The 15218-nt window shown below is 41.9% G+C and overlaps 1 long non-coding RNA gene across 1 annotated transcript; it reads left to right on the top strand.

The window, feature by feature from the left end:
• Nucleotides 1-11218: 11218 nt before the first annotated feature.
• On the top strand, nucleotides 11219-13628 carry LOC121393265. Its single transcript, XR_005960924.1, has 2 exons — nucleotides 11219-11430; nucleotides 13135-13628. It is a non-coding gene; the product is annotated as an uncharacterized LOC121393265 (long non-coding RNA).
• The last annotated feature ends 1590 nt before the right edge of the window (nucleotides 13629-15218 follow it).

Raw genomic sequence — 15218 nt, 5'->3', positions numbered from 1 at the left:
GCGCATTCACATTTTTGCGTTTCATGTTGCTTGAAAGAGAATTTTATATATGTGTGCAGACAGTGGCGTAACTAGATATTACTGGGCCCCACAGCAAATTATTTTTCAGGCCCCCAAAATGTTTTGTGGTTGACTTGTTTCTCCAATATTTATTGAAATTTTATATGAATTAGGGCCTCATGGGGCCCCTATACCTCCTGGGCCCCCCTGCAGCCGCAGGGTCTGCTTCCTCTATAGTTACGCCCCTGTGTGCAGAGCCACACTGCTAAACTGGGTTCTGGCAAATACAATGGGGCTGCTGTTGGTGGGGATGTTTAACTCAAAGTTAACTTAAAGGTGAACAACCCCTGTAAAGTGCAGATTAACCACGCCTTCCCCCCAACATGTTTATATTGACCAAGGTTCCTTTAAGCGTATCAGGTAGGCTAAACACCTTTGCAACCAAACAAATATTAGCACAGAAACAAACGCAGATGCATCTAAGTGAACGCAATATGCGCAATATGTGACGCAACTAATTAAAGCAGCGCATTCATACATGAGCACAACTAAGCCTTACCTTTGCGGTATCTTCCTGTGCGCATAATTTATTATAAGCATTGCGACAGCTGAAACGAAGTTTCACATGTTGCACCTGTCTGCGTCGACATTAGCGCACAAATCGCACTGTTAAGAGAATTCTACAAGGTGCGCTGCGCATGCGCTGGGCAAATGTCAGACCACTGCACACTTTTTATTGCTGTGCTGTTAATAAATGAGCCCCATTATGTTTTGGTAATTAGAAATGTTTGGTTTTCCAAGAATTGATGGACTTTTTAGCCATAGCACAGTAGCAGTTTTGAAGCTGAATTTGCTCACAGGATAAAAAACATGGTGATAAGAACACTAGAAATTGCCCAAATTACGATGCATAATGGGCTTATAACATGATCAGCTTTTTAAAGAGAGAATTCATTTTATATGAGTACCCCACACTCATTGATTTTAATGATATACTGTACTTTTTTTCATTTATTTATTGGTCAGCAGCCATGTTTTTTGGCCACAAAACTGCACTTGTACTTGGCACACACTCACACTTTAATTTTCTGCAGTATTTTACAGATACACATCACTGACATCAGTTTAGTGAAGTGATGCTCTAAGGAACTTCCTCCATGTTTTTGGAGTGTGGGAGTAAACCAGAGTGTCTGAATGAAACCCACACAAGCACAGGGAGAATATAAAATTCCTTGCAGATACTGCCCTGAAACATATGAGCCCAGCACGTCAGGGCAGCAATGCTACCCACTGTTGCCCACCATTGTGCAATGTTTTCAAGATCAATGAAGACTTATCGGTGGAGTGTATGTATTTTACTGAATCTGTAGGACTGGGCTGCCTGGCTATTTACTCCCTTGTGTTTTACAGATGAATTATACTTGCCTGAGCCACCAATCTGCCATATGCTTCCTACACACAGGCATCCAGAGTTCTGATGAGGTGACTTTATCTGTAGAGGAAACCCAGTTTAACATTACCTGCCTTTATCTGTGCAGACAAGAATTACAGTCTTATGTACCATTCACAAAATATTTCAGGCAGTAATTAATAATATAGGATATTTGCTACTTTACAACTTATTGAAACACAAGTAAAAGCAGTCCTTTGTGGTGGGGCTTGACCACCCTTAAAGGAATAGTTCAGTGTGAAAATAAAAACTGTGTAAATAGATAGGCTGTGCAAAATAAAAAATGTTTCTAATATAGTTAGTTAGCCATAAATGTAATATATAAAGGCTGGAGTGAACAGATGACTAATAAAACAGCCAGAATCCAACTTCCTGCTTTTCAGCTCTATAACTCTGAGTTAGTCAGCGACTTGAAGGGGGGCCACATGGTACATTTCTGTTCAGTGAGTTTGTAATTGATCCTCAGCATTCAGCTCAGATTCAAAAGCAACAGAAATGACCCATGTGGCCCCCCTCAAGTCTCTGATTGGTTACTGCCTGGTAGCCAGGGTAACCAGTCAGTGTAAACCAAGAGAGCTGAAAAGCAGGAAGTAGTTTCTGACTGACTTGTTATACATAAAATCACTCCAGCCTTTATACATTACATTTTTAGCTAACTAACAATATTAGAAACATTTTTTATTGTGCACAGCCTATCTATTTACCCAGTTTTTATTTTTACACTGAACAATTCCTTTAATACTGCTCTGGATCACCAATGGGTTGCAATAGAAAACAAAGGGAAAGCAGGACATTTCTAAAAGCTGATTCCTTTTTGTATTTAAATGGAGACATTCTGCTGTTAAAGTGAACAATTGTAACCCTTCCCTGGTCTGTGCCCAGCAGGAGGTAAGTACAAGGTTAGCGGTGGGGGCCAAAATGTCAGAAGCTTCTCCGGTTTATAGAGATGAATGCTGAAGGTCCAGTGAGATAAGTGTGCATAGAGAAGGCAGGTTTCTCAGTGAAGGATGCTTTAATTGAGATGTATCACCCTATTCTTTCAAATCTTTGTTGGTTTCTTTGTCACTCACAAATCTGAACCTTGTGCCTGGCCAGATGCTGTTCAATTGCAACGGCTTCCCACACTTTATTGGGGATTCAAGAGAATTCTACAAGGTGAATAATCACCACCAATAACCATTATTTATCATATGTAATTAGCACTAAAGCTTTGCTGTCTAGTATCATATTCATATCACACATCAAAATGACAGATTCAGTGCTGCTAGGTGTGTGGAGCTAGAGGAAATGGGTTTAATGCTTTTAAGTAAGACTGCACAAAAAATAATATGCAGTTGGGTGTACATAAAGTTCTTTTTTTTATTAGCAATGATGTTTTGTGTCCAGCACTGATGTTGCTTATCTATAACTCGAATGTTACAGTATGCTAGGAGTTGATTGCTTAACCAAGACCCAGGGCTGTATTTATGTCAAGTGGCAACCTAGGTACCGGTACAGAACGCATTGTAGGACATCCTCCAGGGAAATACCTGTCCTTCCTGCGATGTCCTATGGCTTAGGAATGCTGCATCGGGTGCTTTTACCGTCACTCATCCTCCAAATCTGCAGTCATACCTCCGTCCTCTACCCTCTCTTTTCAGCCATACAAACTCTGCCCTCAGCATTCCGCCCTCCTCCCTCAGTCCTACACCTTCAGCCCTCTTACCTCCGCCTTCCACCCTCTTCATTCAGCCCTCTACCCTCTTTCCTCAGCACTCAGCCTTTCTCTTTACCTCTTCAGCCCTCCGCTCTCCTCTCTCAAAGAGGTCCACTCACAAAACCAAAGACACCTATTGGCTGTGAAAAATGGCGCCAAATACAAAAGCGGAAGTTAAAAAAAAAAATAGAGTTCTGATGGGGGAGGGCGAAGTGCGGAGGGATGAGTGTTGAGGGCTGAGCAGGGAGGGCGGGAGGTGGAGAACTGAGGGAAGAGAGCGGAGGACTGAGGGTGGAATGAAGAGGACTAAAGGTGGCCATACACGGATAGATCCGCTCGTTTGGCGATGTCGCCAAACGAGCGGATCTCCCTCCGATATGCCCACCTTGAGGTGAGCAATATCGGGCTGATCCGATCGTGGGCCCTAGGGCCCAACGATCGGATCCTAGCGTTCGCCAAACGGGCGGTCGGATCGCGGGACCGCATCAACGAACAGATGCGGCCGCGATCCGACGGGATTTTTAATCCCATCCGATCGAGATCTGGCCGACTTTCGGCCAGATCTCGATCGGGGAAGCCCGTCGGGGGCCCCCATACACGGGCCAATAAGCTGCCGACTCGGTCTGTCGGCAGCTTTTATCGGCCCGTGTATGGCCACCTTAAGGCGGAGTTCGACAGCTGAGAAGATAGGGTAGAGGACTGAGGAATGACTGCAGATTTGGAGGATGAGTGACGGTAAAAGCACCCGATGCAGCATTCCTAAGCCATAGGACAACACATAGAGGACAGGTATTTTGCAGGAGGATGTCCTAAAATGAGTTCTGTATGCCGGGCCTTACAGTGCCAACTCCCTCAACATTCCGCAAAAAACACCACTTCCAGAGGTCACTCATTGTATTTATACTACTAGGTCCAACAAAAGTTTTGCCTTTCCTACTTTACTCTCTTGTTTTCATGACCAAAATAGTAAGTTTGTTTTTATGCTCTATGAGCTGGGGCATACGTTAACTTAGATGTAGGAATTACATGGACATAAATGATATCTGTCTGCTGCTCCATTTCACCTTTATTCTGGTGGTGTGTTATATAGCATGAGACTCCTGAGGTGCACGTGGGAGGAGTAGCTGTTTGCTTACACATCAGAAATGCACGCAATGAGCTGCCATGCAACGTACTGAAGAACACAGGGAGCTGTACTTGTACTGCAGCTAAATTAAGGCAGGTAACTTAAAGCAACAAGGCTTCAAAATGGAGAGCAGAGGCCGGCGTCATTTTGCAAAATGTAAAATGGTGGAATGAGGCCTTTGTTTGCACCCTGCACTGTAAATGACCCCCGATATCTTCTAGAACATTCTCTTGTTCAGTTTGCAACTGGCTGCAAACAATAGTGGGGCATGTTTAAATTGGAGATACATATCTGGAGAGATTTCTGGAGTTCTTGCCCATAGCAACCAGATCAGATCTTTGCTTTTGTTTTCTAAGTTATATATGACTGATGGTTACCATGGGCAACATCTCCAGATATCTCTCCAGATATTTATCTCCAATGTTAGTGAACATGCCCCAATATCTTCACTTGTTTACTCAAGTCTATCTAAGACGAATGCTCTTGGGGTTACTGGTGTACTACTAAAAAAAATCTGTGTACTATTGCCTGTATCTTTGTGGTTGTGGATAGATGGAGACTGTCCCTACTTATTTTTCAGTCAGTTCACAAACAGTGAATTAATGAAATTATTAGTGTATGTTCTCTTTCTTAGCCAGATAACTTATTCTTACTGGAGGATCCTTGTATGTCTATGGGCTGGTTGCACCATATAGAATCCTAAGGGAGGGTTTGTGTTCCCTTTAAAAATGTGAGTGAGAGTACCTTTACGTAAACACACAAAATTAAACCATTTTATATTTTCAATCAAAATGGTTGACATTTGCCTTTGTGAAAGAGTCAAAATCGCCCATCTAATCCAATTTTTGGGGCAACTGAAAAATGATGGCCTCTCAGTAGCAGAAATGGCTGCAACAGTCTATTGTGCAGCACCTTTGGTCAGTCTCCTGTCACAGTCAAAACTTAAACAGTGACAGAATCTGAGACAAGATGCAGCATTTAGATATCCCAGCATTACATGCATCATAGAAACCCATAGGAACAGTTTTAAAGGGCAGTTTTAGCTTCCCATTAAAGAAAATCCTTGCACTGTATCTTGTATGCAAATCCTGCAGCCATACTGTTATTTTAAAGGAATACTATCATGGGAAAACATGTTTTTTTCAAAATGCATCAGTTAATAGTGCTGCTAGAGCAGACTTCTGCGCTGAAGTCCATTTTTCAAAAGAGCAAACATATTGTCGGTTTCCAGGTGCACCTAGCAGGGCGCAAAGCTGGGGGGGCGCCAAGCACGTACCTGATCTGACGCCTACCCCATTGTCCGGTCCCGTCTCTCCCCGACTGCCATGAATATTTTTTGGTAATAATGCGCTTCTGCGCATGTGCACTCGAGCGCACTCTGGTGCGTGCGCGCTCAAGCGTACTTTGGCGCATGTGCTCTTGAGCGCACTTTGGCACATGGACGCTCGAGCATGCACTCAGCCGGCGCCGTGCCCAGCCAGGTTGCCTAGGGCGCCTGGCTGGGTTGGCCCAGCTCTGGCCCCTAGTCATGTGACTTGTGCTCTGATAAACTTCAGTCACTCTTTACTGCTGCACTGCAAGTTGGAGTGATATCCAACCCTCCCCCCCCAGCAGTCCATCAGCAGAACAATGGGAAGGTAACAAGATAACAGCTCCCTGGTAGATATATAAGAACAGCACTCAATAGTAAAAATCCATGTCCCACTGCAACTCCTTCAGTTACATTGAGTAGGAGAAACAATAGCAGAAAGCAGTTCAATGCTAAAGTGCTGGCTCTTTCTGAAAGCCCATGACCAGGCAAAATGACCCGAGATGGCTGCCTACACACCAATATTACCACTAAAACAAATACACTTCTCATGTAAGGAATGAAATTTTACATGGTAGAGTGAATAATTTGCAGTGTAATTTAGGAATAAAAATGACACTATAAAAATCATGACAGAATCCCTTTAACTGTTAACAATTGAAGAAAATAAAGGCTGCTTACAGAAAGTGGTGGGGACATTAGGGTACAAAGACTTGCTGGAAAGGGTGGAGGCGGGGGGGGAAGATGTAAGGAGACAGTGTTGGTAATTACATATCAACGTCCCCCATCCATTTATATTAAAGAAATAAATTGCAGAGGGGTTTAATGGCTTTCTTTTGAAACAATGCTAATTAACCCTGGCAGCAATTATTGAAGGAACAGGGTATTTTTGTGCAAATTAGGCAGCGGAAACACCCACCGATTTCATGGTTCTTCCACAGAAATGGGCTACTTTGTGGCTGCTTAGAATTAGTAATACAAAGTATAAATATACACCTAGTCCTCTGTACTGACAATGTGCAGCATTTCATATGGGAATAATAAGCCTTTAACAGGAATTCTGCCTGGCAGCACTGTCCCAAGGGAGATCCAGTCACACCAAACGTCATGAATATCTTATGAAGGAACAAATGTGCTTCGTTTGCATTTGAATGGGATGCTAGGAATCCAAACAGAAGTGTTCCGGGGTAATAGGGCGGGGATGTACTAAAGACCTTGCATGCGGAAGGCACGATCATGAAGGAGGAGCACTGAAGAATTAAGACTAAACATGAGCAAAGGAAGGGTGCCCAGTATTTAGCTCATTCAGCTCTCCTGTCTGGCCTCTGTGATACCCAGCAATTGAGCAACATTGGCGCTAATTATTTTCCTTCATAGTTCATATAATGTTAACTACCTGCCTTATTATGTGTAATTTCTGTGCCGTGAAACGAATATAAAAGAGGTAATTAATCCATAATAGATGGCAAGGTAATTTCATGTAATGAGGATAACTGCGGAGCACTTCATCAGTCTCTTGGACATAAAAAAAAAGTCAGTCAGGAAATTTTCCTCCACATTCTGCTTACTTTAAAGGAGAAGGAAAGTCGTTTGACACTTGGGTTGCCAAATGTTAGGCACCCCCAAGTGATTGTATTGACTTACCTGAAACTCTGGGCCAGTGCTCCTATCAGCAGAAAACTGCAATGGCCCCCAGGTTTCTTCCAGCGAGCACCACGGAGCGATCCTCTTCCGGCTTCTTCTTTCTTCAAATTTCCCGGGGCAGACACATGCGCAGTATAACAAAATAGGCAACTTTTTAGTTAAAGTACGGCTTATCGCTCTACTCCGCACGCGCATCCACGAGAAGAAAGAAATAACTTACCGATACTCCACTTGCGCTCCTCTTCAGAAAAGGCAATCCGATCCATCGTGTGGCACTCAATTTCTCCTCCCTGCCTTCCTTATAGGAGATGGCCACGGAAGAGAAATCGAGCACCACACAATGGACAGTTGCCCTATCGTCTTTTCTGAAAAGGAGTGCAATCGGAGTTTCGGAAAGTTATTTCTTAATAAAGGCTGTAGGATTATCTGACCCACTAAATCTTGTCATGCAACAGCACAAGTGGCATCCTACAAAATTGGATCATAAACTGCTGTAATAGAAGTCTGATCAGGTGGAAGTTTTGTTTCGTATTTTATGTAATTTGGTATGTTGCAGAAATGACTTTGGCACATGCAGCACTACTTGTGACAAAAACACTTGAGACTAAGCAGGATTGGGAGCCACATATTATATATAGTCAGTATTCTAAGAGGTGGTGCAAATAAGGGTAAAAATCAACTAAATGCCCCCGGGAAAGAAAAAACACAGCTTGTTTGAATGAGCCGCAACAAAATGGCATTAATTTCCAAAAAACGGTAAAATCTGGGAATGTAAAATCAGAGTTTTCCTGTATATATTGTGATGCACTCAGGGACTTCATAGTGCAGTAACCAAACTTTAAAAATGTTATCAAAAATTCAACTTTTCAGTCCCACTGAGTCTTGAGCGAGAGGTCCCAGTGGGAGTGAAACATTGATGATAAATGTGTTTTTTTTCACTGTATTATTAAGTCCCTGAGTGGGTGACTGTGCTATTAAATGATGCATATGACAGAGATGTTACTTACTGCTACAGGTGAGGCTGTTGAATTCTGCTTTGTTGGGTTGAATTCAAGGAGGGTAATGAAAGGCTGCAAGCAAGTTAAAAATACACAGTGGTTCCCACAGTGGGTGAGATACAAGCATAACTATGTCAGTTCTGATTCATTGGTGCAATTGGGTTAGGTACATCCCCTCCAGACAGTCGCAGTTATGCTGGAATCATGGGGGGAAAACTATTGCGTGGCCAAAAAAAAAACATGGTGGATACACGAAAATTGCACTTTGCCCACTGCACTCGTGGTGATAACATCCCTTTTAATGTAGGAATAATTTAAATCTGATAATTTAATGGAGCAATGACATGTAAGCACACTTCAGCAATTTGCAGGGCAACACTATTCACTAGATGTAAAGCAGAGGTGGCTCAAAGTGAAATACAGTATACGCCAGCTAGCTATAGGTACAGTTAGCCACAAGGTGGTGCTACATACTTTGGACAAGAAAATGTGAATCTGTTTTTCGTATTCCGGCTCTTCATGATCACTGTCAATGCCGTCTCCAAAGGACCTTCTCATCACATGTCTAAAAGCCTCTCCATACTTAAAAACATGTTAGTAATACAAACAGCCATTTTACATGAGCAAGCTGAAGGTGTATACATATTTACAGAGCAGAGTTTTTTAGGGCATTTGCTTCCAGGCAATACAGATGCTAATAGTGTTTGCTAACTACAAAGTAGACCGCTTACTAGCCTGTGTACAAAGCCAAAATGACAGCCTTCCAGACTGATAGTTGGCCAGATAGCTATTGAATTCCTATTGAAATCCCTTCAGTGAGGACGACATCTGAAAGAGGATGCTGTTCTCTCCTGATGGGTGTGCATGGTTTTCTGTCAGAAACCAATCATTGACCTGGGGATGAAAAGACTATCAGTCCAGTTTGACCCTCCCCCAGGTGGCCACAATAAAGCAATGGCCCGTTACTAGGGTGACCTCAGCCAATCAGATCTTTACATATATGGCCAGCTTTAGTCAAACTTTGAAACATATGAAAACTGTCTCTACCAGAAATCTTCAAAACATATTTTTGTTCTCCCCCCCCATTTCAATGAGACATTGGCTCAGGTCCCCTAAGCTCATAACAAGGTCACATACTTTTAATAACATACCCCTAATAGATTTTTCTGTTAAATTTAAAGGATAACCAAGACTGTGAATGATCATTCCCACTCAAATTTCATTCGGGCTTTACCTTGAGTCAACTCAGCAGTCTGGAAAACTTGGCCTACACCATTCTAAAAGTTAGTTACGAGGTATCCAACTCCATTTTTACACAGGGACATTGCATGCATACAGCACAATTCTCTTTACAACAAGCCTTGATGCTATCCACAAGCTGTTTTAGGGGTTTTACTGACGAGCGGTTGTAGCTGCGCTCCCCTGCGTTCCGTTTTTATGCATTCAGCCGCAGGGGAGCGCAGGAATAGATGCATTTTTTCCAATGGGGCTGTACTCACACAGGCGCGTGTAGGCGCCGAACGCAGGAAAAATGCAGCATGTTGCGTCTCAACCTGCGTTAGGCACCTACACTCCAGTAGCTCCCCAGCTTATTTTCTGCTGTAAAGCTAGGGAGAGTAAAGCAGTTATAGTGTGCCTGACAGAAATTCATGTATAATGACTACAACATCTTAAAGTGCAAAGGGAGCACATTTTAAAGGTTATAAGATTATAAGAGAAAACTTCTGTAGAGAAATTTCCGACATAGACATGAAGTTATGAACCAAAGGATTCCCTCGTATGTCACAATGCAAAAGAAGAGGAAGGGAACTCTGTGGAACACATTGAACTTTTCCACAGCATTGTTGATTTTATTGGTTTAAGAAAAACTTTCTGCAAACTGCGTTACGTATTGTCTGCAGAAGTGTGAGTCATGCATTTGCTTTATGCAAATGAATGGGCTTTGGACACACCTCTGATTTTCTGAGGGAAGTCTGACTGTGTTGGTTAGCATGGTCAGAAAGCATGTAATATGGACTATGTTTAGTGCCAAGGGTCCAGTATAGGGACCAGTAAGCAGAGTCAGCAGTTTTTATTATGGTATAGCCAGCTTTAGGCTAATGTCATACAAGCCCTTTCTTCACAGGTTCTGATGCTGTGTGTATTAAAGGGATACTGTCACAGGAAAACATGCAATTTTCAAAATGCATCAGTTAAGAGTGCGGCTCCAGCAGAATTCTGCACTGAAATCCATTGTTCAAAAGAGCAAACAGATTTTTATATATATATATATATATATATATATATATATATATTCACTTCCTGAAGACGGCTTGAGTTTAGAGCCGAAACGTCGAAATAAAGATATTCTATTTTATACACTTGGAACAAGTCCTGTGAGTGCGGTTCTTTTTGCAGCTTTATATATATATATATATATATATATATATATATATATATATATATATATATATATAATACACAAAAGCCATGAATATCTTGTAAATTATATCCTTATAAACGGTGAGTAGTGATGTCATCAGTTATAAACGGTGAGTAGTGATGGACCTCGGAGTTCCATGACCTGTATAAAAACACTCGGCCTTCGGCCTCGTGTTTTTATAGGGTCATGAAACTCCTCGGTAACTTATAATATCCTTATATTTTACAAGAGGGGGTACTTTATTCACTAATGCCAACAATTAAAGCGTTTTGAAGTAATTAACATATAATTCACTGTTCGTATGCGCTGGTAAAAGCTGTGTGTTTGCTTCAGAAAGACTACTGTAGTTTTTATAATCAAGCCGGCTTGTAGCCATGGAGTCAGTCATTCAAGATGCTAGGAGAAAGAAGAAAAGGCACAGGTTACATAGCACATAACAGATAATCCCTGTCCAATACAATGGTATTTTATCTATCTGCTATGTAACCTGTGCCTTTTTTCCATCTTGAATGGCTGCCCCCATGGCTACTCAGCAGCTTGTTTATATAAACTATAGTAGTGTTTCTGAAGGAAACACACCAGTTTCAAGTGCAGAGTAGAGTCCTGTGCAGGTCTGTGTTTTTTCACACCCGTGCCCATTCTTCATCCGCTTACCCTAAACCCAACCCGTACCCACCCAGGAAGCCTATCCGATCCCTTCACACATTAAGCGTTTCACCGGCCGGAAGTGACGCCATTTAAACCAGAAGCGATGTCACCGAGCAATTGTTTTTATATTGTAAAAGGTAGATTTTCTCTTATTATGCTTAATGACATGAAAACAACCCAACAGGATAGCTTTGCCATTAAAACAAATTTATACTCATTTTAGTTAACATCTTATTGATATAGAGAAATAGCAAATTGTTTAAAAATTAAGAATTCTGTATTTGGTGCTATGGTATATAGCAGGGCTGTCCAACTGACGACCCTCACCCCCCCCCCCTTTATGGCTCCACATGAAAGCCTGCCTGCTGTGATTCCTTACCTTGTGTAAGCTTTAAAAGTCAGTACAAAACGAGCGGATCTTATCTTGTATGACCACCTTTAGAGTCCTGATAGGTTTCCCTTTCTCCTGCACTGTTCTGCCTGCCCTGTGTGTGTCATACTCTGCCTGCCCTATGCTCCATGTGTGTGCCATACTCCGCCTGCCCTATGCTCCCTCTGTGTGCCATACTCTGCCTGCCTTATGCTCCCTGTGTGTCATACTCTGTCTGCCCTATGCTCCCTGTGTGTGCCATACTCTTTCTGCCCTATGCTCCCTGTGTGTATCATACTCTGCCTGCCTTATGCTCCCTGTGTGTCATACTCTGTCTGCCCTATGCTCCATGTGTGTGTCATACTCTGCCTGCCCTATGCTCCCTGTGTGTGCCATACTCTTTCTGCCCTATGCTCCCTGTGTGTATCATACTCTGCTTGCCTTATGCTCCCTGTGTGTCATACTCTGTCTGTTCTATGCTCCTTGTGTGTGTCATACTCTGCCTGTCCTATGTTCCCTGTGTGTGTCATACTCTGCCTGTCCTATGTTCCCTGTGTGTGTCATACTCTGCCTGTCCTATGTTCCCTGTGTGTGCCATACTCTGCCTGCCCTATGCTCCCAGTGTGTGTCATATTGTGCCTGTGGTAGGCAAACATGTTGGGGTTTAACATTTGGAAATACTTGTTAGGGGTCCCCAAGGTGTGTAATCATCTGCTGGGGGTTGCTGTGTAATCCACAGGGGAGGATGAGGCATATGGATTTAAGAGAATGTCTTAATATGACTTAATAAACTTGTTTCACATATGGGAGATGAGTGATATCCTTACAATGAGCACCAATCATTTGTTTGTTTTTTGGTGTGCTACCACTAGGGATGCACCGAATCCACTTTTTTGGATTCGGCCGAACCCTCGAATCCTTTGTGAAAGATTCGGCCGAATACCGAACCGAATCCGATTCCTATTTTGCATATGCAAATTAGGGGTGGGAAGGGGAAAACATTTTTTACTTCCTTGTTTTGTGACAAAAAGTCACATGATTTCCCTCCCCGCCCCTAATTTACATATGCAAAATAGGATTCGGGTTCGGCCAGGCAGAAGGATTCGGCCGAATCCAAATCCTGCTTAAAAAAGGCCGAATCCTGAACCGAATCCTGGATTCGGTGCATCCCTGGCTACCACCATTAATGTGGACATGGTCTTAAAAGTTCTTGTGGTAACTATGGTATGGTTTAAAGTGGGTGTGGTTTAAAAACAGGGCATGGTCAACACTGGCTTCGATTATCGACCCTCCACCACCAAGGCTATAAAAATTCTGGCCCTCTGTACTACAGAAGTTGGACGGCACTGGTCTATTGCATTGTTGAATAAGGTTTGCAGATAATAAATCTGATAGCTATACCACTGCCTCTAATATAAGTGTTTGTGTACATTTAACTCACTGTTAATTTGTTTTTGTTTTTTCATTTCAGTTTGCTTTGGGGATGAGGAAGTGCCATGCAAAAAAGAAACGCTCTGAGCAGTCACAGCTTTGAAGAGGATGCGGCGACTATTATAAATAGGACTTCTTCAGTATAATGAGCACTGGCTATTTGTCCATCAAAGATCTGACACCAATCTATTGGGACAAATGCATATTTTATTACATGTACGCCTTTCATATTATTGACTGATATGGCTTTCATGCACAGGTGGATATTGTTTACAGAGGGCATGAAAATTTAGTTTCTGATACAGCTGCCAAGCCAAATATTTACATGTCAAACTCTTCTGGAGAATGAAAATTTCCACACCTGTGCACTGGAGTATCCTGGAGCCAGTTTTTCATGACTGAATAAAATGCATAAAGAGCATTTTTTCACATAAACAACTCAATTCATTAGCACAAATGTTGCTTCTTGTAAAAATGTTTCTGATTTGTTTGCATACTCCATCTTATGTATAAAATATATATCATATATGTTCACCTTTGAGTTAACTTTTAGGATGATGTAGAGAATGATATTCTGAGACAATTTGTATTTGGTTTTCCTTTTTTATTATTTGTGGTTCTTGAGTTATTTAGCTTTTTATTCAGCAGCTCTCCAGTTTCCAGTGTCAGCAAACTGGTTGCTACGGTCAAAATTACCCTAGTAATCATGCATTGATTTGAATGAGAATATGGAATATTAATAGGGGAAGGGTCTGACTAGAAAGAGGAGTAATAAAAAGTAGCAATAACAATAAATTTGTAGCCTTACAGAGCATTTGTTTTTAGACGGGGTCGGTGACCCCCATTTGAAAGCTGGAAAGAGTCAGCAGAAGAAGGCAAATAATTCAAAAACTATATAAAAAAAATAATAATGAAGAGTTGCTTAGAATTGGCCATTCTATAACATAGTAAAAGTTGGTGAACCACCCCTTTAACTATATAGGAAGCAAACACTTCTGGTAAAGTTCCGCCTGGAAATCAAAGAGAATGGAGGGTTGTCTATATAAGAGTTAAAGCTTAAATACAGGTGCAAAGATCAACAAGTCCTTCCCAACAAAGGGCCAGCATATAGAAAGTTATAGAATAATGTACGGCTACCCCTAGTTCCAGCCCTGCCACAATGCCATCTATTTGCTTCACATACATTTACAGGAAATATCCAGCCAAATAACACATTTTTTATGCATGTATTAAAAAGTTATTTGCAAATACAATTCAAAGAAAATAATGTATTATATTGCGAGAAATCAGTATTTTCATGCGTACTGAACAACAGAATGTACAGTTATGTGATAGCAACCAAGGAAATAACATTATGCATACTTTCCATACGTATAAACTAAGGATTACAGCTAGATATGCAAAAAGTAAATGGAAAAAGAAATAAGTGAGATTGGTACAGCTGCAAAGGCCAAGCCTGGGAGATGCATCATTGTCTCCATTACTTTATCATTGAGTTGGTATAATGTGAAATAAAAAGGCCCTGATGGAAATATGCGAAGTGCTGCTGAACAATGAACTACTTTAATGCCCCATATGCCATACTTACCCTTCGCCGCAGATTCTTTCAGCGGAGTTCCGCACATCCATCTTCCGCATCCTCGGTAAACTGAGAGGGAGATCGGCAATTTCCATGTAATTCCACGCACGCGCAGTTGTTGCAAACCGGCAAACTGCTCCAACTGCGCATGTGCAGAAATACCAATCTCCCAGTCAGCTTACAGAGGACACGGAAGATGGATGCATGGGACTCCGCTGGAAGAATCTGCGCCGAAGGGTAAGTATGGAATATGGGGCATTTCCCCGGGGGTAGTTAGCCAGGGAGGAGGAGAGGGGGTCTACGTGGGGTGGGGTACAGTGTTTTTTGCAAAAGCTTTTCTTTTTTTTAAATTCTGACTTATTTGAAAGTTTTAAACAGAGCATAAAGAAACAGAAAAAGAAATTCAGTTAATACACATTATCCCTTTTAACTCTTTACAGTCTGTATTACAAAGCTGCAATCAGGGCACCATTTCCACTCTGAATGTAAAGAAAGCAGGTGACATGGATAAGATGAATCCGATAGAAGAAAGAAAGAAAAGAGAA

Source organism: Xenopus laevis, chromosome 4S (assembly GCF_017654675.1).
Source record: "Xenopus laevis strain J_2021 chromosome 4S, Xenopus_laevis_v10.1, whole genome shotgun sequence".
Classification (NCBI taxonomy): domain Eukaryota; kingdom Metazoa; phylum Chordata; class Amphibia; order Anura; family Pipidae; genus Xenopus; species Xenopus laevis.
This window is presented reverse-complemented; position numbering and strand designations above follow the sequence as displayed.